Source organism: Capsicum annuum, chromosome 1 (assembly GCF_002878395.1).
Source record: "Capsicum annuum cultivar UCD-10X-F1 chromosome 1, UCD10Xv1.1, whole genome shotgun sequence".
NCBI classification, from domain to species: Eukaryota; Viridiplantae; Streptophyta; class Magnoliopsida; order Solanales; family Solanaceae; genus Capsicum; species Capsicum annuum.
In genome coordinates this window covers 220,876,233-220,899,698 of record NC_061111.1, presented here as the reverse complement: position 1 = coordinate 220,899,698, position 23,466 = coordinate 220,876,233, and positions in this window count along the sequence as shown.

Genomic DNA, 23,466 nt, shown 5'->3' with positions numbered 1-23,466 from the left:
TTCTTGAGTTTTGGACATTTTGGAAAAGGTACGATTCATGGGTACTAGTAGTAAGCTAAGGTACGATTTGGTGTCCCTCTTCGCGTATGATGGATGGTGAGTTTTGGTTGAATTATTCCCAAGGTACTAGTTAGAATCTTACTTCTCGTATGATAGGGTAAGAGTGGTATCTTGCCAAGTCGTATGATGCCTATTGTCTAATCTAGTGGATTCTGACCAAGGTACGGTTCCCACGGTACTACTCGTGTATTAGGATATGAGTTAGGCATGTGTGGTCGTATGTTGGGTAGTGTAGAGGTTTAAGGTGGTTCTAGGGTATGATTCTAGGGTACCACTTTTACCCTAGGGTACGGTTTAGGGGATGGGTTATACCCTCCTGTGGTTGAGTTTTTAGTTTTAAGCTGAGGATAGTCTGGACATTTCCCACCTCAAAAACCTTATGTCCCCATGTTATATAACCCTTGGTGGCCTCTTATAATTTACTTTGGGAAGATAAAAATGCTCTCAAATCCTCTATAAACTCTCCCAAGAAGGTTGGCTAGGGTTTACATCAAGGTGGTCATCTAAAGGCTCAAGAGTCAAGTTTCTCTCCGTAAATCTTTGTAAATAAGGCACGTTACTTCTCTCTCATTATTATTTCCAACTAAAGAAATGTTTTAATATTTTTTAAAAATTGGTTAGGAATTATAAATGGTGGTTTTGAAAATCAATGTTGAGGATTTTGATGCATATTGTTGAATTGTTTACTCTTGGTCTACATTATGTTTTCACATGTTTTTGGTGATGGTTTGCACATGTGGGTGCTTGTTGGTTGTGGTTTGACAAATGGTCTTGTGTAACCCTAAACTTGATGGTTTATGCTCTGGTTTTGGTCTTGGTAAAGGTATGCTCTCAATATGCTTGATAAAATGGCTATGAGAATGTTTTTACTCTATTATTGAACTTTCATTGAAGCTATAACATAGTATGATTTGGTAATAGAACCCTAAATTGGTTTGAATGGTTTTGGAATGATTTAAATGGTTTTTAGTGGTATGAATGATTTGAGATGGTTAAATGGTAAGGTCTTAGTGGTTGTTGTCATGGTTTAATTGAAAACCTTGTAGGATACATGGAAACCCCCAAGTAAATGTAATAATGAAATTGGTTTGAATGATGAATGTCTTATGGGATACATGGGAATGCCTTAAGCAAATTTGATAATGAAACACTTGTGGGGTACACAGGACTCCCCCAAGTCAACTTAATAATGTAATCTATGGGTACATGGGAATCTCTTTGCTTCTTTAAAAGGTTGGCTATGTACATTGCTTGGAAGCTATAGTTGGTATGACGATACCACCACTTATAACCTTGGTTAATAATAAATGGAATGGTTGTTTGGTTGTGTGGTAGTGGATTTAATTGAAAAATAATGACGGGGTATGATAGCTTGCCGTGAAGGTGTGAGTCCATAGGATGGACATTGGAATCTCATGTTTTCCAACATGAGGATAGGTTATGGCAACCTCATAATGTACTTATGGGGTACATGGGAATCCCTTAATTTATATTTGTATATATGTATCATGGAGAGCGAAGGGTATATGGTATTTCCCTACTCCTGTGGTATCTCCGATTCGTATGGCTACACGCATCGGGGCCCATTCAGAGGGTAACACTGGATCCGTATAATCCAAGGGTGGTTCTAGTATGGTTAAGCTATACATAGCCAGGTTAATGGTTTTAAAGGCATGCTAAACCTAGTTCCCTCTCCTGGCATAAATATAAATATATATATATATATATATATATGTATATATGTATGTATGTATGTATGGTTGTGAATAGATATGGTTGTTTACTTTATTTTAAAGGTTCACATTATTTTATCCTTATCCTGAGTGCATGCAAGCGTTCACCTGCTAACCCATCTTCAGGCGTTGTATCCACACGCGATGCAGGAACTATCCATACTTCTCCTCCTGCTCATTGATTGAATTCGGGGATAATTGAAGTGGTGGGCTTCTATAGTTTGAAAGGCATCCATTTTATGTCATGGATTACTTTATATACTTTTGTCTTTTCACAGACTTTGGTTTTTGTCTATATTCGGGGGCATGTCTCGACTAGATACTCTTTGGTTTGGTTTAGAGTCTTTGTATGGACAACTATGAATTTGGGTATAGATTGATCCTGTTATATTTATATATATACATTGGATTATTGTTTTTAGCTTGGTTGGTTAGTTATTATATGGATTGACTTAGTTGGGTTGGTCTAGTAAGTAGACTATCCCAAAGTCATTATACCTTGTAATTTGATATCTTGTTATATGTTTGAAATTCATCCGATGCATGGTATATGTTAGTTCGTCGAATTGGGTGTCAAGGGTGGTCTTCGGTCCCGGTATATACTAGTTCGTCGGATTGGGTGTCAAGGATGGTCTTTGGTCCCGGTTGGACTTGAGATTTCCATTATGACAAGGCCCCAGTTCAATTCGTGTCATTTTAATCCCCCACTCAGGCATTATGTCAACCACCAAGGTACAAAATGCACTTATAAAACCAATATTATCAGACAAAGCCCCCACACAGGCAACACACAACAAATATCATCTATAGTCACCAACTACAATAATATAAGCCCCCACACAGTGTCACAATAGTAAATGATTGAGCCTCCATAGGGCATACGAACCTAATTAATTACTCAAGTCCTTAGATATTTCACATAAGTTCCACATGGCAAAATAAAATAAATACAAAATCCAATGAAAAAATATTGCAAAACTACTCAAACCTAGCTCGTTCAAACCTTAAGACACAACAACCAATATGAGTTTATTTATACTCTAGGCGTTATCTAGGGTTGACCATTTTATCATTTCGGTAATAACATAGTTGTCCCTAGAATTTGCTAAAGTCACATCATCACAATAAAGGCCGTTATACAAGTTCTAAAACCTCAAAGTAAGCACCCAATAATAATAATAATAATAATAATAATAATAATAATAATAATAATAATAATCCAAACCTAAGTTATTAACTACAATCTATTCTATGGATATGTAAAAGAAATAATATTAGTTAACTAAGTCAATAAACTAACTACAATCCATTATTAAGACTTTGATACCCACGGAAAAGCTCGTTATGTTATATAAGAGGGACCCCCAACCTAAATGGATCACAACATGTCAACAATCAAGCAACTAACACACAAACACTTTGAAAAAAAATCAAGGTACATCTCAACTTGTCTTAACTGAAGATCCACAAATACTGCACAAATCACCGACCAGAAGGTCAAATCCCTTGAAACATCTCCAATCATAACCAAACTATAAAATATTATACCTACACACTAAAAGAAAGTCAATGGTACCCATATTGACTATATTTAAGACGGATCTAAAAATGGTCCCAAAAAATAGATTCAAAATTAAAAGGGGTAAATTTATAATTTTTTTTGAAAAATATGTTTCCTATACTCTTAGGAGTCTACAACTGAAAACTCATATGAAAATGAATTAAAAATGAGGTACAAATCAAAGAAAACCCATATTTAACATTTAACGGCAAAATCTCCAAAACTCATTTTGAAATCAAGAACTTGATGTTATTTTGAAGAAGAAATTAAGGAAAATGATAATTATAAGATTAGAAAACCTACCCATGGATGAAATCTAAAAAAAAAAACTCCTTTGGAATTGCCCAATCGAGCTACCAAGCCCCAAAATAATGAAAATGGGGTTTTGATTCTCAACTTGAATGAAAATCATGAAAAATAAAATACAAGTTCATGGAAAATGGGAAAAATAAAGTTCTAAATTGATAGATAATGATTATTCGAGAAAAATACATTGAAAATTATCAAAATCAAACCTTTCTAGCTCCCAAAATATTAAAAATACATAAAGGGTTCAATTTTGGTCCAACCATCAACGATGGTTGTGAAAATGGCACAAAGTTCCCTTTTGTGACCTGGAAAAATGGTCAAATGGTCTCAAACATGGTCAAAAGTTCAATTTTGCGACCACACCAACACCACCAATTTCAAAAACTTATTTTTGATCCCCAAAAGTCATTCAAAACCCTATGAACATGATCCAATAGTGAAATTTGATTTTAAAACATATTTCAAATCCAGTGGAATCATTAAATTTATGAGAAAAAAGTCATTATTATAAAATTGACCCTTGGGACCCTATTTACACTATTTTAAACCAAGCATCAAAATGGGATGTAAAAGCCACAAAATCTAACTAACCCCTCTGCTATCTACATTTGATATTTTGGATTTACTGGCATGGTTCATTTTTCCATCCAACACTCAGATCTCGATATGTTGATCAAAGTCAACTATTATCTCTTAAAGTCTCAGAATAACCTATACTCATCCAAAACTTTTCCTAAGGTCTTGGGAACTATGCCAACCATTTTTAAAACTCATAAACCAGATAACATTCTACGAAGAGGGGTAAAATGGTCAAAACACATAAAAAGAAAAATCATCCAAATTTTGGTCATTACAAGTATGTGGATCTAAGGGACAAGCTATACGTATTATAATATGGTTCATTGGTACTTAATCTAGAGGTAGGGAAAGCTACTCAGATATATGAGGAAAGGTATTCTGGAGGGGATATTTTTTATTAAGAAAGGTTTCTCAAGGTTTTTTTAAGTTTTTTTGGTCGTGGAGGTCATTCTGATTATTTTGTTCACCTGGGTTCATCTTAGTAGGTCCCAATCTATTCCTATTAATTTATATATGGTGATCTAGGGCATTATAAGAAGGATTTTCCATAGTTCAGATAAAGGGATCTATCATAGAGTCTTCACGCTCCATCCAAGATTACAACACTACTAACTAGGGGTCTGGGTAGACCTCAAGGAGATATAGGTGTACCATAGGCTATTTGAGAAGGTGGTATAAGAGTTGCTTAGGAAAGAAGTGATAGGGCTTATGTTATGCTTTTCTGGGTAAAAGGCCAGACACATAGTCTTTGGATGTAATTATTACAAGTATCATCTTAATATACTATCGATCTACTTATGTGTTATTTGATCTTGGTTCTACAATATTATGTATGTGAACTTACATTACATTGGGTCTTGATAAGATGTATGAGTCTTTTATTATGCCTATTTGTATTTCTACCTAGCAGGTAATTTTTTAATGGTTGATCGAATGTACCGATCTTATGATTTGGCCTTGTTGGGGTATGACACATAAGTAGATCTGATTATTCTAGATATAGTTAATTTTGATGTAATTCAAGGTGTGGATTGACTTTTTTCATACCATATTATCTTAAATTATCATGCTAAGATAGTTACTTTTCTCATGCCGAGTGTCTCAAAGTTGGAGTAGAATGATACTTAAGGTTTTATCCTAAGGAGGTCATTTTCTTTCACTAAGCTCAGTTGTTGGTAGAGAAGGGGTGTTTTTATATTTGTCATATGTATATGATACTAGCATCAAGATTCCTCCATTAGAGTCAGTGTGGGTGGTTAGAAAGTTTATGGATATGTTTCTTATCAATATTGTTAAGCATTCCTCTGGATAGGGATATTGATTTTGATATCGATTTATATCTGGTCACTAAGCCCATCTTTATTCCTCCCTATAGGATGGCTCTAATGGAGTTAAATAAGTTAAAGGACCAGCTTCAATATTTACTGAGTAAGAGGTTCATTAGATTGAGTATTTTCCCTTATTGCTCTGATATTGTTCATGTAGAAAAAGAATGGTCAATGAGGATGTGTATTGATTATCGACTATTGAACAAAGTGGCCATCGAGAATAAGTAACCTATGTTGTGCATTTATGACTTATTTGATTAGCTTCAGGGTGCTTTCATCTTTTCAAAAATTAACTAGAGGTCAGGGTATCATCAGTTAAAGATTCAGGCATTAAAGATTCCTAAGTCAACTTTCAGGACTTGATATGATCATTCTGAGTTCTTGTTTATATCCTTTGTCTTGACCAATGTCCTGGTGGAACTTATGGAGTTGATAAATAGGGTGTTTCAGCCTTATCTTGATTCTTTTGTGATTGTTATCATGGATGATGTCTTTATTTTTTCCAAGATCAAAGTAGATCATATGAAGCTTTTAAGGGTTGTACTTTAAATATTAAGGAATGAGAAGTTGTATTCTATGTTCTCAAAGTGTAAGGTTTGGCTTAGTTTCATGGAATTTTTGTGTCATGGGGTTTCAAAAAATGGTATCATGGTCGATTCGACAAAGGTTGAGAAGGTTCAAAATTGGTCTAGACCTTCTTCATCTACCTAGATTAGTAGCATTATTGGTTTGGCCAAGTATTATAGACTGTTTATGTAGGGATTTTCTTTTATTATTGCTCTTTTGACTAGATTTACTCAAAAAAATATTGCCTTGCAGTAGTCTGATGTGTGTGAGAAGATCTTTTAAAATCTCAATACTTTTTCGACTTTGGCACCTATTTAGAACTTACCTATGAAAGGTGAGAGTTTTACAATATATTGTGATGCTTCGGGAGTTGGCCTTGGTGGTATGTTGATGCAGTATAGGTAACAACTCTTGTTGTGATTTTCATCTTTACTTGTATTTTGACTATTTTGCTATTCCTCATGGTTATTATATATAATTTAGATGTGGGGATAGTTGGCATGATCTCTAAAGTGATCGGGAGTGATTTAAGTGAGTGTTCCATATATGTGATTAGTTAACTATTAGTTTGACTTTGATAAATATTTTCTGATTCAAGCTTCAAATGTTAATTCTTTTCAGTTCCATTAGATCCGAAATATCGATTTTGGGTTAGTATCCTACTTAGTTTAGGTTCTGAGCCTTTCTTTTTAATTTTGACCTATTGGATGAGAAACTAGTTAAATTTAGCCTAAAGGGATCCTGAGGGTTAACTTATGAAAAACAATCTCTTTCGTAAATCTGACGGTTCTATTGAGTCCAAAACATCAAAATTAGTCTAGTAGTATATTCGGATTATTTCTGTGATGTGAACAAATCTTGTGGGTTCATTTAGAGACATTTATAGACTTGTGCACGACTGGATTGTTAATAACTGGTGCCTCATGAATCCTTATTCATATTTGCAAGTCCCTAGATATAATTACAGAGAAGAAAAAAATATTGTCCATTTCCAAAGCGATGATGGGACTGCATTCATGAATAGTTGCCTTTTTCGATCTTCATCACGACCGTGATGACTTGACCACATTTGCAAGACTCGGGTCGGGTTGGTCTTCATATTCGTAGCGGGGTCCCACATTTGTAAAAAACAAATTATACTTGAACAAAAATTAATTTCCTTCCTGTCCAAAACCCCATTTTCATAAATTTTAGATTTTAGTTCTTGGAGATTTCAAAGATAAATTTTATCAATCTTATGAGGTAAACTCTAAACTTATATTTTCATCATTTTTCATTGATTTCATCTTCAAAACAACTTCAAAACTTGAATTTCAGATTAATAATTTTGGATTTTTACTCAGTATTTGGAAAAAAATTCATCAATTTTAAGCATGATTTAAACTTGTTTTTCAATGGGTTTTCATATTTAGAGTCCTTGACGTATGAAAATTTTAATTCTTAATAAAATTAGAAAATTGATCTACTGGACCCTTATACTTGTCTAAGTTTGTAGTGTGGATACCTCTACTTCGTTCTTTTTTTAACCGAACCCCTCAACCCATCATTTTAAACCTTTTTTTGACAACACAATTTTTTAATATCACATAAGAAATTAAATATTTTAACAAATAATTAATCAAATATCACCCATCCACCCACCTCTCATCTTCTTTATACCTACCATCCACTTCTTTCCCCTCTTATTTTCCCATCCTCTCTTTGTTCTCTTCTTCATCAAAACTCCCGCCCCCTTCCTTTCTCCCTTTCTATGCATTTTTTTCTTCAGTTCCCTTCTCCCACTCCATTTCTTTTTCTTTACACCCCTTTTACTGCAAAATCATGAAAATTGCAAAAGAGATTATAAAAAGTTTCAAATAAAAAAAATATTTTGTGGTGTTCTTCAGTATTCGTAGTATTATCCGGTAGTAGGAAGATGAAAATTTTGTGATTTAATTTTATTTTTTCTTTAATTTATTTTTAGGAATAGTATTTTTTTCTCTTTAATATGGCGAAGAAGAGATCCGTAGCTTCAACTTCAAAATTTGGTTTAAGTAAATATGACTTTTGTATTAAAGAGAAAACAAAGCAAAAAACAATTGTTGAAACTTTGAAGGTAGTGAAAATGTCGGAAGGGTGGAACCAAAAAGTTTAATCGATTGAACTAAGAACTTTGAAAAAAATTAAATTTTTCGGTGATAGGCCATAAAGAAAAAATTTAATTACCAAGTTCCATTGTTAAAGCTATGTTGAGGAGCTTGGAGTGGTTGAAAGGTGGGTAAAGAAAAGAGGGTGGGGTGGAGGAAAGAAGAAGAGTGTCATCAGGATTTTCCTTTTTTTTTTAAAGTGTCCTTTTATTTATCTATTTTAATTATTTTCAGTAAAAAATGTATGGGTATATGTATTATGCACGTGATTTAATGTGTTTACTCCAAATCAACCATCAAATTGCCACATAGATTTTGTTATTGATCAAAGAGGTTTAAAATATTGTGTTTTGATGGATTGAGGGGTTCAGTTGATAAAATGCTAAGTAGAGGTGTTCACATTACAAAATCGGATAAGTATAAGGGTCCAATAGATTATTTTGCGAATAAAATTTAGTTTATCATTTTTCCTTTGAGGTCGATTTTTAAAATATTTTTAACCTGAAATAAAAGTAGTTAATATGGGTATCGTTCAACTTTTTTCATATGTAATTTATATTTTTGATGGATTTTATTTATTTCAAAGCCGCGCATAAAGAAAAGGCTTCATATTGAAAGGTCCAGGCTTGTGTTTTGGCTTTTTGAGGTAGGTTATGGCTTAACATTCTTCAAAGTGGACTGGGTAGTTAACAATTCATATAAAACATGCTATTGGTTGAGAATTTTATCATGAGAATCATATCGTGAACTAGTTATTATTATAGTGATGCTCGAGTGGGGGCTTAAGTGAATATTATATTTGACTTAAGAGATGATTATTATGGTGATACTTGAGAGAGGGTTGACATTGGTCTTGGTTGAGAATTATTTGCCATCTATTTTATGATGCCTAAGAAAATTAAAAGTTGGCCTGTGAAGCCCATTTATTAATAATAAAAAAATATTTACAAACTTGGCCAAAAAGTGACCCGATCCAGGAGAATAAACAAATATCTATTTTGACAACAATATCAATATTAGGAAAGTGGAATTGGGAAAGTTCAAGACTAACAAAATCTCTCTTCTCCGATCAACTCTTTCTCTTTGAATATCTTCCCATGTTCTTGTTGTTACATATTTAAGATGATTACTTTATCATCTTTATATTACTTGTGTAGCCTAGAGCCCAAAGTGAAATGCCTCCAAATCTTGAAAGCTAAGTGTCATTTTTCTCATTTATTTTAAACCAATATCTTTAATCTATTAGATTTGAAGAGTTAAGTAAATAACAGTAGTTTTTCCAAATTCTTGCAACATATATGGATCTCCAGGGCTGGTCATTTGTAATGCCCCGAAAGTACCCCCTGGACGTCACACGGTGCTCAAAACTATGAGTATTCCTAAGCTAACCCTTTAAGCCTTCTAAACTTAGAACTCATGATATCAGTAAAATAACATATAAAATCTGAAGATAACTGTATTAATATCCTTACTGAAAGTATTAAGCTTGGAAATCTTGAAAACAATCACTTCTGAATCTAAAATAGAATATAGTCGGACAAGCCTCTACTTCTAACTAGAGAGCCACTGGGACAAGCCCCAGCTGAACAGAACTTAACAGAAATCAAATAACTAAAACACTTCATCCATATAAAAATTTGATAAAATGGGCCCTCGAACTATGAGGATCCACTAAAAGTTGGGATGTAGGTAGAGATGCATATAGTCAATCACGCTGCTGGAACTAAGCACCAGAACCTACATTATAAGACAATGTAGCACATAGACATATATGTGGATCAGTACCTCTGAAATGTACTAAGTAGGTGGGGGTGGATGCATAAGTAAAACAATAACTCAATATGCACATACTTCAAATAATGCATGCTAAGTGTAAATGACTCACCTTGGGCTTGAATAAAACAAAGACTGCAAGATCATAAAAGATGAGTGATGAAGTATAGGAATAAATTTTATGAGACATAACCCTTAGTTCTAAAAGCTTTAGTTTTTATTCTTTCTTAGGGAGGTTCTTCTAATTGACATAAGCTATGTGAGCTACCATGGAGTCCAACGTCTTACCCACATTGGGGAGAGCTGTCATACCCTTGCCACCGGAATAGAACCTCAACTGAAGTGATCACTTTACTTAACCTATATTGGGACTTAAACCTACATGAGTACGTAGTTCTGGGAAATGTGACCTTGGACTCATACCCAACTCAGAGCTAAATACTACTCCCATGTTACTTATATGCTCATATTTTAGGATATTCACCTTAAAATAGCATAAGGGTCTATAGAATGAAAACCATTTATGCATCTTTTTCTTTAAATCATAATCAGGATGAACAAATATGGATTTGATATCTTATCTTAGGATCAGAAGATCAATCTTTACTTTAAATCATGATATAAAACTTATCAATGGAGCTTAGGAGCATAATCTTCTTGTAAACTCAATACTTGTACTTAGGACTTATAATATATGCTTAAATTCTCAGAAATTCATGAAAAAAATTGATGCTCAATAATCATCTTGAAATATTTCAACAATCTCAGTCAAAATAATGAAACTAAAATCACAATATGAATCTTACAAGTTAAAACACGAACATAAGTAATTCTTGATATACTTAAAGCTTTCAATCTCATTGTAATAACATGCTTCAAGAATATAACAATTTAGGTATGAACCTTAATAAAAAACAAGTAAATTAAATCTTAAAATCGTGAACTTTGGGCACAAGTGTGAAAGGGTGCCCTTGTTCATAAACAACATATACCTTAAACTTTTAACTTGGAAGAGACATACCAATCTTGACGATTTCTTGAAGGTTCTTGAACTTAGGGAACTTGAATTCTTGATTTCTTGGAGATAAAGGAATTGAATTTATGTTCTTGGGGAAAGGGAATGGTTTTCTTGGGAGGATAATTCTAGAAGAATGGAAAAATTATGTCTTAACTAATGCCCAAGTCGTGTTATGAATGATTGGGTTGAGGGGGAAAAGACCCAATTTCCTCTTTGTCATTTAAATTCAAAACTGGATAAAATAATGTCACCATGATGTGGTCTAATCACAGTCGCTGCATTCCCTCACCACGATGCGGTGAATATGAGTTTGGGACTATTGCTGCACCGCGGCCTTATCATGGTGACCCTCTGGTTCCGTGATCCAAACATGACACAAACCCCATTTGAAAAATCCAAAATTTCTCTGAGAGATGCTCCTTACATCTCTAAATATGAATTAACTCGAAAACCAACATCTCTGGGTTGGGAAGACCAAGTTAAAAATCCTCTAAGTTTAGAACCCTTAAAAATGCCTGAGTCCTCAACACTTTGTGAAATTTCTTATCCTTAAGCCCCTTAGGTATACAACTAGAAATTGAATTGAGCTAATAATTCTATGGGGTATTACATCTTGTACCTCCATAATTGCTATAATGCCACTAATTTTCTACTGAGTTACCTTAACTCCATATGTTCGAGTTGTTCTTGGGTGCTTCTATTTGGTAAGATTCAAATTTCTTCAATCCAGGGTTGAATCTCATAGAAAATTGATACCACCATCTGATCTACAAAAATAGTACTTTTAACTATGATATTTGTGTGACCTCCTTTTTCTTCCCCTCTTTAGCCTCAATTTCCTTTTTAGCAGCCGGAGACAACCTTTTTGTTTACTTAGCCTCAACAACTTAATCTTTCGATTCTCCTACCTTTTCAACATCATTTATCATGAGTCTGACCTCATCATCAAAACCTACTGATATAGGAGTATCGACAGTCATTTTACCATCTCTAGTGGTCACAACCATGTAATGACTGCCATTCTTTGGATTCTGGACAGTGTTACTTGAAAGTCTACCTTTATAATATTATATCAAAGCTATAGAAGTTTGGACAAATTATTGCTCATGTTACTTAATAGTAGTAGCATGTGACTCCACCTTTTGGCTCATCTAAAAAATATCAGCTCAAATCTTCTTAAGTCTATCATCAGTATTGTCTACCTTTTTTCAACACTTTAGAGAGTAGCTCCTCTACTCTAGTATTACTTGACTCAGTTTCTCAACTATTGAAAGGAATGTACAATCCACTTTTGTCATTTTTGTAACCATCTATCATATTTCAATCACTATCTCTACCTCTACTCCTATCTCTATATCCTCAATTAGTTGTAGTTGTTCTTCTTGTAATAGTTTTGACCTTGATTCTCTTGACCTTGGCATCAAGTATCTTGATTATAATCTTAGTCTTTGTCTTGAAAATTGGCCACCTGATTATCCAAATAATTAGCCTCCTTATCAGAATTAGAATCATCATGTCTCGGTGCTTTACTTTGAGAACCAACTACATAGACCTTTTTCTACCCATATATCAGTGAACTATTTTATAATCAAAATCAATTCGATTTCCATCTGTGCCACTTCTTAAGCAAGCTCATCTACCATTTGCTTCCCTATATATTCTCTAGTTGAATAAGTATCTGTGGGAATGTTATACTCCTAAGTACACACTGAATCTTACTCCCAAGTTAGACTCATGAATGCACTTCCTATAACAAAGTTAGATATAATGATGTTGTTGGAATTCAAAGATCTATAAAAGATTTCAGGCAAACTGTGCTCAGGGATTTTATGATTTGAGACTAGTTACAGCTTTTTCTTAAACCTCAACCATGTTTCACATAATTCCTCTAAATAAAATTGCTTGAAGTTATAAATCACATCTTTTAGATGCAACATTTAGTGTTGTGGGAAAAACCATTCCAAGAAGGTTATCTTTAACTCCTTCCAAGTAGTGACTGATCCTCTCGGTAACTCTGTCAGCCATAGAGTAGCTTCACCAGGTAATGAGAGAGGAAATAACCATAGTTTTATAGCATCATGATTCAAACCAGGTATCTTTTAGGAGTTGCAAATCCCTACAAAGTTCATTATATACATATTTTCATCAATAATAGTATGGCCAGTGAATACTTTTTAAAGTAAAATAATTGTATCATTATAATTTTGATGTTAAACTTAGTCCCAACTAGTAGCGGTGTTAGAACTCCAGCATTTGTTGAACCTGCATCATCCTGATCAGGGTCATAATCTTCTTTATTATACTGTGGGACATAACGACGAGGATGCTCATCGCCCCTATTACTTTTATGCCTTGCTTGTTCCTCAGCTGCAGCTAGAAAGGTTGTTTCTTCTTAACTAGCCTGATCATCAATGGTATCGTATTAAGGTACTTCTTGTCTTTGATCCTCTCTGAAATATCCAGTAGCTTGCTCCAGAGTCTCATGAATGCCTTTATTATCCATTCTTCTCAAGATTCTCAAAATTCTCTCAATTTCAAGATCAAGTGGAATCAGAGGATTACATTGGCTTCGAGCATTAGAATGCACCAACGTGCACCCCAAAATAAGCATAAAAAAGTAAATTAGCAAATAAGGACTAACTACTAAATAAAAAAAATTGATCTAATCATAAATCATTTTCCCTAGAAATGGCATCAAAATTTCATGTCACCCAAACACCTCTAAAGTGAAGTGTAAAGTGGTCTCTGCCAAATATAGAACCTAACTGACATTGGAGTCGATCCCTCAGGAAATATTGATGGAAGCTCGATTTATGCAGTATCTAAGATATTAGTGAACTATTTCTGAAAAGTGAAGGGTTTAGGAAGTAGTAATTTATGAAATAAAAATTATGAATTTTCTTAAGCTGTAATCACTAATGGTGAAACACTAGGACGGTGTTTCCTATGATTTCATAACTCCATAGGCGCTCCGTACTAGTAATCTAGCCCAACGATTGGCATACAAAATTGATAAGTTAAGTGGACCTAAACGACTGGTTCACCCTTATTAGATGACTTTCCTCAGTTACATATTTATGTCTCATTAGTTTTACAATATAACCCTTATTATTTACCCCATATTAGCTTTCTTGCATCTGGGCTCAAGCTATAAAGTGATGGATGATAGCTCCAAGTCTCCATTATTGATTCCTTGATTCTCTTTTCCTAATCTCTACGTCTTTGGGTTCAAGCAACTAAAGAATACAAGTGAGTTTTAATGTGGCCACTATTAAATACATCCACTATCACGACCCGTAGCCAGGCCTGGTGTAACGACCCGAGACTACCCCCTAGTCGTTACACGATGCTTACGTTCTTGAAAGATGATAAGCTAACCCATGAGTTGGTACTTGCTGTGAGCACTGAATAATATAATCATAAATGTGGAAGAGTAACTGAAGTGCCATAAGTTTTTAAATATCTGAATTGAAACCGAAATATAAATCTAGGAAAACGACTGTCTGAATCTAATAAAGTACTGATAAACTGAGAACTAACTAACTGTAATGTCTGAAAAGCCTCTAAGACTGACTGACTGAGAGTTGATGGGACAATTCCCTAACTAAATCTACTGACTACTGAAAAAAAGACATGAAATAAGATAGACTGTCCTCGGGTGATGAGGACTTACCACTGCTACTGTACTGTTGAAAATCTGAGTGACTAAGTGCAATCTGAGAACTAAGCATCAGCATCGATGATATGAGACATCATAGCGCAAAATAAAGGTATGCGATCAGTACTTTGAATGTACTGGTATGCTAAATGAGGTAGGTTAACATGCAATGTTTCATGAATAGGAGTAATGATCTATCTAAATACACATGTAAAGCATGGAATACTGAATAGAGAACATGAAATCTGTAGATACTGAATATACATGAAAGTCTGTAAAATACTAAAAATACATGAAAATCTATAGACACTGAGGATGCATGACCAAGCATATGACATGAACTGGATGAGATCTACAAACTGAAATACTAAAAATAACTAAAATTTGTATGCTTTAGTCAAACAACACTAAGACTAAATAACTGAGCTGGGACTGTAACTGAGACTATATCAAAGACTGTGGGAGGTATCATCTAACCGAAATTCCCTAATTTGAGCTAATCGGGGTCCAACCTGTAACCCCAGTTGGAGGAGTACTAATACTATGGCACGGGTACTAATACTGGCTGTATGGATCCACTAAACTAATATCATGTCCAAAGGACTAAGGGTGTTAAGCCTAAACTGACGGGTGACCCCTGCGAGATAGTCAAACCTAATCTGACGGGTGACTACTTATATCCTACACTGGCTATGTAGTTCTGGAGTATAGAGACTGCTACTAACGACTCCACCTATCTGACGGGGAAACCTCCATCCCTACACTCGCTCGGTGGTAAATCCTACTCCGAACTAAATGACACTGAAATGCTAGACTATTTTGAGTTTAACTGACTGTTCTAATAATGCTCATGATATAATCTAAAGTTATTCTGAAAATACTAAGATAAAATTAAGTAAACAACTATGGTTTTGGGTATTCAATACCCCCAGGACTCAAAACAATAGTAGTAGCATGAAATTAAAACATTGAAGGACGTAGCATGAGAAGTCTTATTAAACAATTGCTCTTGTAGGCATTTTATCAAACACTTATAGTTCATGGTTTAAAATAATCATAGAATTACTAAAGGATTGGCATAATTGACATGAAATTATCATGGAAAACACTAAGTCATGATTTAGTTCAACAAATGATAACACTAAATCATGAGAAATCGAATAACAACAATAACATCATTAAAACATGGTATTAAATCAAAGTTCATGGAGATTAATGGATGAAATAATGATTTAAATTCAAATAACTTAAAAAGATCATAACTTTATAATTAAAAAGGCTAATTGAGCTCCATGGATGAAAGGAATCTAGGGATGAACATCTAACATACCTGGGATAATGATTTTTGGGAGGATTGATGGAGAGTTCTTGAGAAATTGCCATGAATTTAAGAGCTAGGATTCTTGTTTTTGAAAAGGAGATCTTCAATTTTGAAGAAGCATTGAATAATGATGAGTAATTAGGTCCCTAATAGGTTAAATCTTGTGTTTTAGACGCATTAGGGCAGTGGGAAAAGACCCAAATACCCTTAAAAAAAAATTAAAATGGAAGCTGAAAACTGACCATCCCAATTTTTGGCCTTAGCGTGACACGCCACTATTGCGCCAAAAGGGACAACTGGGACCTGGACAAATGACGCAACGTACCACCATCGCGGTAAGCCTATGGATACCATTTTGGCCAACTCCCTGATGCGCCATGATCGCAAAGGCCCACTGGAAATTGACAAACGAGAAATTAGCCTGCTCCGCGATGCGCCATGATTGTGGAGTCACACTGGAAATTGACAATTGTCATTTGGACTGTCTACGCGATACGCTAAGGGTTAAAATAATGGTGTTTAATGACTGAAACTTAAAATCTCCATAACTTCTTACCCGGTTATCGGATTTGGGCGAATTTTATATCATTGGAAAGCTAATTGAATTTCCTACGTAAAGGCAGGCTCTCAATTGAAAAATAATGAGCGTTTTAGAAATTTTATATACAAATACTCATGCACTGAGACTTAGATTATGCTAGAAAAATATGGGGTGTTACACCTGGCCATGGCGGGTAATCTCAAGTCCATCATAGGCTGTAGACAACCCCCTTTCACCTGACATGACCTGAACTAGGGCCTAGTCGTGTCGGGCATCTCAAGTTCGATTGGGACAAAAGACCGCCCCTATACCTAATTGTAACTTCCCTATACCCTCTGTCGGATGAATTCCGAACATATAAAAAGATAAAACAACAGTAATTAAGAGACATTTAATTTAAGTAATAACCATGACAACCAAATATCCAGCCAAATGTCTAACCTGTGTCAACCCTAATGAAAATACTAATACCAAGGTCGACACCAATACTGACACCGCCCATGCCCATAGTAGTCCCACAAAGCCTCTATCCAAAGTCAAAGAACATTCGGCCGGGACATGACCCCGACCATAGCCAAAACTAAAGTCCAAGAAGAAAATACAATTGAAAGAAGTCCATAGAATGAAATGGAGTCTTCTGAAGTATGGAAGCCCACCACTATAGTCTAACACAAAGTTGTCCCCAAATCCAAGTGACTAAGAAGGAGGAGTAGTATGTCCGTTTTCTTCATTGCGTGGGGATACAACACCTGAAGACGGTTAGCGAAATGAATGTTAACATGTACTTAGGAATAAGGATAAAATAATGCCATTATTTAAAACCAAAGTAAATAACCATATGAAATCACATGCGTACATATATATACCATGCCGAGAAAAGAGAACTGGATTTAGCATGCATTTAAAACCTTTAAACTTTGTTGGGTAGCTTTGACATCCTAAGTCCACTCATGGGCTATATAGGTTCAGCTTCCCTTGTTGAAAGGGCCCCAATGCATGTTACCTACACGAACCAAATAAAAAAACCTGAGATGACTAATAAATCTCCCAAAATATAAGTTTGACATCATGCACACGGTCATCAAGACCAAACCTCACATCAGCAGACATGAGTTTCCAGTTTTGGTCCCCACGGGACCTCAAACTTCCACGACTTTGCTAACACATCCCTCTTTAATCACATATTAAAACCATTCACACATAAATAACTATTTATCAAGGATTCCTTTTAGTTAGAAATTAACCATTGGTATCGTCATACCAAAATTAGATCTTGCAAGTTTATCCATTTATTCGGCACCAAAACCATTAAACCAATTTGACTCCAAAGTTTCCAATTAAACCAATACCATGGCCACTGAAGCCTTTTAAATCCATTTAAAACCAACCAAACCAATTTAAGTTCCATTACCATACTATGCAATGCAAAGGTTTCAATAATAGTCAAACTATGTGACAAAATCATTCTCATTGGCCTTTTAACTAACATGTTGAGGGAATATAGTTTCCAAAACCAAAATCAAGTATCAATTGACCATTCCCATGAACCACATGTTCAAACCATAATTATAACATGAAAAACCATAAGTAAAACATGGAAAACATTATCCAATAATAAACAATCAAAACCCCCATTATTTATTTCAAAACCAAAACAATACCACAATTATATCATGAAAACCATTCATTAAAAAATACATTTAGTTGAACAAACAATGAGGGAGGAGTAACATGCGTTAGATACCAAGGAATATGGAAAGATCCACTCTTGAAAGTCCCTAATTGATTGCCCTATAGAAGCCCTAGGCTTTTCTTGAACCAAGAGCTTGAGAGAGATTTTATGAGATTTTTAAAAGTGTTTGATTTAGAATAATAGGTTAATAAAGTCCCAAAAGATGTTTTATGTCGTGGGGTCAAAAGAAGTTAAGAGGGAAAATATCTAGAATAACCCCCACCTTAAAACTATAAAATTACCGTTGGTGGGTACGAATTGATCCCCCAACTCATCACCATAACATACGACTGGTACCATCCAGTCGTAACCTGAACAGAAGGCTGGACACCCATACACTATCCACCATATGACTCTATTGCCCCAACTCGTGAGCAGACTATACGACTCGTATGATCCAGTCGTATCCAAGATTGAATAAAAAAGGGTTGACACTGGACAATGTACGATTACACTATAACACTCATACCCTATCCTCACGGCTCGTAGTTTTCCACACAAACTCAGATCTAAGTCAAGTTACTAAGTTTCAGATTAAGTGAAGGATCAACCTAACAACCTATCACCAAACCAAATGACCCGTACCACCAAACCATACCTATCATAGAAACCGAACCACCAATCACTAGACACCTCATGAGTTGGGTCACCTGATCTATACCCACACCATATGACTCATATGATGAGTTGTTACAAGACCAGTGAGCTCAAAACTAAGGAAATTTCTAAGGGCCAAAACCCAGGGTGTTTCAATTCTCTCCCACTTGGATCATTCATCCTCGAATAACGAAAAAAGTAGTGCAAGCACGATTTGGACTCCACACGCCTCAACTCTTACCTTTAACTAAGTTAGAAAACAAAGATGCACAGAAATCAATCTTTCATTTAACGAAGTCAGAAAACAAAGATGTTAAGAAGATCACATACCTTACGCATGAATTTCCAAAGCAGAAAAAATAAACAGATATTTGGACTTCATTTCCTTTTCAGCTTCCCAAGTATCCTCTTTGACCTTGTGGTTCTTCCACAAAACTTTTAATGAGGCTAAGTCCTTGGTCCGCAATCGGTGAACCTGTCGATCTAAGATCTCAATTGGGATCTTCTAATAAGATAGGGAATCCAAAATTCTAATATCCTTGATAGGCACAACTTGCGATGGATCACCCATACACTTCTTCAACATCGAAACATAGAATACCGAGTGAATGGCACTCAAACTAGAAGGCAACTCCAACTCATACGTAACGTTGCCAACCCTCTTCAAAATCAAGTATGGACCAATATACCTAGGACTAAGCTTTTCTTTCTTCCCAAATAGCGTTACTTCCTTCATGGGAGAAACCTTTAAGAACACCTTATCCCCAATCTCAAACTCTAACTTCCTACGCCTCACATCCACATAGGACTTTTGGAAGCTTGGGGCAACCTTAAGTCCATCCCGAATCACCTTCACCTTTTCCATGGGGCTTGGATAAACCAAATACGAGCCAAACATCTCCGCCTCACCAATCTCGAACCATCCAATAAAAGATCTACACCTCCTACCATACAAGGCTTCAAGCGAAACCATTCCAATGCTAGAGTGGTAGCTATTATTATAGGCAAACTTTATACGAGGCAAATGCTCCACCCCAAAACCACCATAGTCAATCACGCAAGTCCGAAGCATATCCTCCAACGTCTGAATAGTTCTTTTTGCTTGCCTATCTGACTGCTGGTGAAAAGCTGTACTAAGACTCACCTTGGTCCCCAAACCTTTCTTAAATGACCGTCAAACATGAGATGAGAACTGCGTACCACGATCAGAGATGATAGAAACAGGCACCCGATGCCACTTCATAATCTCTTAGAAGTACAACCTTTCATAATTCTTAGTTGAAAAGTTAGTCCTAGGTGAAAAAAAGTGAGCCAACTTTGTCATCTTATCCACGATGACCCAAACCGAATCAAATTGATTTTGATACCGAGAAAGACCGGTATCAGAATTCATACTGGTCACTTCCCGCTTCTACACAGGAAACTCAATCTCTTGATACAATCCTCCGGGCCTTATGTACTCAACTTTTACTTGTTGTCACGCCATCCACTTATCCAAACAACTAGCCATGTCCTACTTTATATTGTTCCACTAATACATCTCCTTAAGGTCATGGTGTATTTTTGTTGAACCAGGGTGAACGACATAGTTCGACTCATGCGCCTCAGCCAAGATTCTCTCTCACAAACCATCTATATTAGGAACACATAATCTCTCTTGGTACCGCAAGGTACTGTCACCACTAATTTTGAAGGCCATCACCTTCTTCCCACCTACATCACCCTTGATCCTTATCAAGATAGGGTCCAATATCTGTTTCTCCTTATTTTCAGCATGTAAAGACAATTGTGCCACCTCCTGTACAAACACGTCACCATCCTCAGAGTCCAAGAGACAAACTCTAAAGTTAGCCAAATGGTGAATATCCTTCACCGACTATCATTTTTCCTTATCCATATAAGCCAGACTCCCTATGGATAACTTGCTAAGAGCATCAACAACCATATTAGGTTTAACTGGGTAGTAGTAAAGACTCATGTCATAGTCTTTGAGAAGGTCAAGCCATCTCCTTTGCTTGAGGTTAAACTCTTTCTGAGTAAGCACATACTTTATGATCTTATGATCAAAAAAGATATCCATATGCACCCCATACAAATAGTGACTTAGATTTTTAATGTGAACACCACAACTAACAATTCCAAGTCATGGGTCAGATGATTCTTATCATGCATTTTTAACTGTCTAGAGGTATAAGCTCTCACCTTGCCATGCTATATCAATACGCAACCAAGCCCCACATGGGATGCATCACAATAGACCATAAACCCATCCGTTCCTTCTGACAACGTCAAAATCGAAGCCGAAGTTAACTTATCCTTTAGTTTTTCAAAACTATCCTCATAAGCATCAGACCATAAGAACTCCACCTTCTTCTGAGTTAACTTAATCAATGGGGCAGCTACAGAAGAAAATTTGGCATACAACTGCTGCTCCTTCAGGGTCTGTAGTACGATAATGGTGCGATCAGCATGATCCACTCGCTCTTAGAATACACCAGAATGTCATCTATGAACACATTGACAAATAAATCCAGAAAAAATCAAAAGACCCAATGTATCAATTCCATCAATGTCGTCGGGGCATTAGTCAACCCAAAAGGCATAACTAAGAACCCAAAATGCCCATACCGAGTACGAAAGACAGTCTTAGGGATATCTGCCTCCCTATTCTTTAATTGATGATACCCGAATTAAAGATCAATCTTGGAGAAAAACTTAGTACCCTGCAACTGATTAATTAAATCATTTATCCTTGTAAGAGGGTACTTATTCATTACTGTTACCTTATTCAACTGTCGGTAATCAACATACATCCAAAGGGAACCATCCTTCTTACGCTCGAATAACACCGGTGCACCCTACGGGAACACATTAGTACAGATGAAACCCTTGTCTAAAAGATCCTTGAGTTGCTCTTTTAGCTCTTTCAACTCAGCTGAAGACATTCTATATATAGGAATAGAGATTTTACAAATGTCTGAAATAAGATCAATCCCAAACTCAATCTCCCTAATAGGAGCAACACCGAAAGTTCTTCAGGGAAGACCTTAGGAAATTCATTTACCACCGGGATAAAATGCCAACAAGGACCCTCCGAGTTAGAATCTTTAATCCGGACTAGATGATACAGACACCCCTTGGAGATTAATCTCTGAGATTTAAGATACGATAGAATTTACCCTTAGAAGCTAGGAAACTATCCTCCCACTCAATAACTGGCTCATTAGGGAATTTAAAGACAACCTTATGGGTTCGATAGTCTAGAGAGGCATATCATAAGTGCAACTAATTCATCCCTAGTATGACATTGAAGTTAATCATGTCTAATTCAAAAAGATCCACCTGAGTCTCCCGACCACCCACAGATACCACACAATCCCTATAGACTTTGCTATCCACCACAGAATCACCCACCAGGGTAGAAATAAAATAAGGGTCTGAAACACACTCGAGACCAAAACTAAAATACACAGCCACAAATGAGGTCACATAAGAGAGGGTGGAGCTCAGATAAAGTAAATAGTACACATCACAGGAAAAGAGTTTCAACATACTAGTCATGACATTAGGTGATGCCTCGAACTCCTGGCGGGTAGTGAGAGCATAGGGATGGTTCTGACCATTATCGGAACTAGATTAGTGCACCCTTTGATGCCAGAGTTGGTAAAGAGGCAATTGGAACATTGTTTGTCCCCAAAGCAACCTTGGCCACAGGACAGTTCTTAATCATGTGCCCTGGCTGAACATAGCTGAAGCACTTATCCCTTCATTCTTCAAAGTAACCCCAATACAATTTACCACAAAACCTGCAGGAAGGATACAATGGATTTGATTGGTCCCCGCTAGCCTAAGATTGGGCACCCTATGCCCTATAATTATCGGCACCATGGAAACTCCTATCACCCGATAGCTTTAGGTAGGGATCACTAACCATCGAGTAAGACCCAGCTTTGCCCCACTTCTTTTTGGGCTACTTCCCACTATCCCTGCCACTCTACTATTGGCGACCACCCTGCTAAAAAAATCTAAACTTTTTCTCTTCCTCTTCCCTATCTAAGCCTGCTTCTTCTTCTTTTCCTAAACCTATTGAATATACACAACCAACCGTGACATATCCATGTCCTTATTCAACAACGCAACATTAGTCTCCAAAATCAAGTCTCTAGATAACCTGGAAGAAAAATTCATCATTCTAGCCCTCATGCTAGAAACTAACTCCAGAGCATATCGAGGTAACTGGTGAAATTCTAAGGCATATTCCTTGAGTGACATCTTACCTTGCCTCAGATTAAAGAACTCTTCCGCCTTTACTTTCCTCAGCTCTTAATGATAGAAATGATTTAGGAAAGTATAAGAAAAATTCTCCCACAGATCTGACTCAGCATCGTCACCCCTTGATTGATCCTATTCTTCAAACCACTGGTACTCCACATCTTTCAGCTGGTAGGCAGCAAACTCCATTCCCTCTACATTTGTGGCATGTATAACATGGAAAATATTTTCTATCTCATATAAAAAATCCTGAGCATCCCCCTCTACCTTAACACCAATAAAGGTTGGAGG